The sequence below is a fragment of the Penaeus monodon genome, chromosome 20 (assembly GCF_015228065.2).
Source record: "Penaeus monodon isolate SGIC_2016 chromosome 20, NSTDA_Pmon_1, whole genome shotgun sequence".
In the NCBI taxonomy this organism is placed as follows: Eukaryota; Metazoa; Arthropoda; class Malacostraca; order Decapoda; family Penaeidae; genus Penaeus; species Penaeus monodon.
Window position 1 is genome coordinate 11,951,573 of NC_051405.1, and position 1,608 is coordinate 11,953,180.

Consider the following 1,608-nt stretch of genomic DNA (forward strand, 5'->3'; position numbering starts at 1 on the left):
TTGTCAATATTTGTACCCTATTTAACAATGATCCCTGAATCTCAAAGGCTGTCAAAGATGAACAGTACCCTTTCCTCATTATCACTTTTTTGCTAGCTAAATGCAATTATTCATATGATACCTGTTTATATCAAAGTTGAACAATAGTAAAAAGCTTTATTTCAGTGAAACTATCAATCAAAATATTTTCAATCCGATGATATCTAATTAAAGCCCAGAATCTTAAGAACCAACACCAGCCATCACAGAGGTATAGATCCCAACACCACAAAGGTAACCCTAAAATAGAAAAGAAATAAGAGAAAGCCTATGAGGGTTAAAGTAAAGAAGTACATACCAAAGAAAAGAAAATTAATCAATAAAGTATATTCTAAGCAACATACAGGCAAACCACAATCCCAAAAGCTTTCAACTTGGCATCAAATAAAAGGTTTCCCATGCTCACTGTCTCTTATTTCAGTCCTTCACTCCTCACAGTTATAATATGATACAGAAATCTGAAGTTTCTTGAAGGACAAGATGCTGAAACTGTTTAAGACTAAAGAGATCGTAGAGTATGTTCTGTGTACTGGTTTAGGCCGTTAGTTGTTTACATTCACAGTATCCCTTGCATGCTCTTCATGTCATAAGTCTACGTATACCTGGGGAGCAAAAGTAAAAGCAATATTATTTAGAATAAAATTAGTAAAGTACATTATGAGTCCTGAATCACAATAAATACTATCACTTGTATATAATATTTTCTGTAAATAAAGTTTTAGCTTTGCCAAAATTATAAACAAACGTTTTATTTACCTTCGACTACATAAAAAGTAGGACAGAAGACCAAATCAATTGTATGGAAGGTCAGTATATTAATAGGAGGGACAAATATGAGATTGCAAAGGAAATGCATTTCTCATAATGTTGCTTTTCTCCACTGGAAAGAGAGTAAGCTCATACCTCTAACACTGACAGCTTAATAAACTGAAATGTTACAGGTGGTAAACTTATATATGCCTTCTGGATTGTGGGAGACATCCACAATTCTTATTAAATCTTGTTACTCAAAAGTATAACAAACTTTACAACAATTATACCACAGATATTTATCTTAATAAAAAAAAGTTTTTTCAAATAATAATAAAAGAAAACAGGATAATCAATTCAGTACCTATACCACTATATGTTGGAATATTAACAGTATTCTTTGCTTACAAATATGAATCACCTATTTCCACAGTGAAGACTTAACACAATTTTTTACAGAGATTCTAATTTCTTGTGACAATCAAAGTCTGATACCATATAACCTAATAAATCTTGTACAAGGGAAAATTTTAGGTTCTTTAATGCATTTACCCATATGTTTCTGCTTGTGTATACCTTCAAATCCAATCTTCAAGCCAAATCCATGACCCAAGCTGTTGATCAATACTTGCAAGAATTTCACAATTTAAATGAGAAACACAAAGTTCATAAGTCATGATGAGATTCTGTCAGGGACTAAGATGGCATCCTGTAAAAATGGCACTTCCTTGAACTTAGAAGGAATGGAGTCAACTGTTTAGAAAAATCTTAAATCAATGCCACATTTATTAGTACACTAAGTGCCTCACTCCCTTTTGC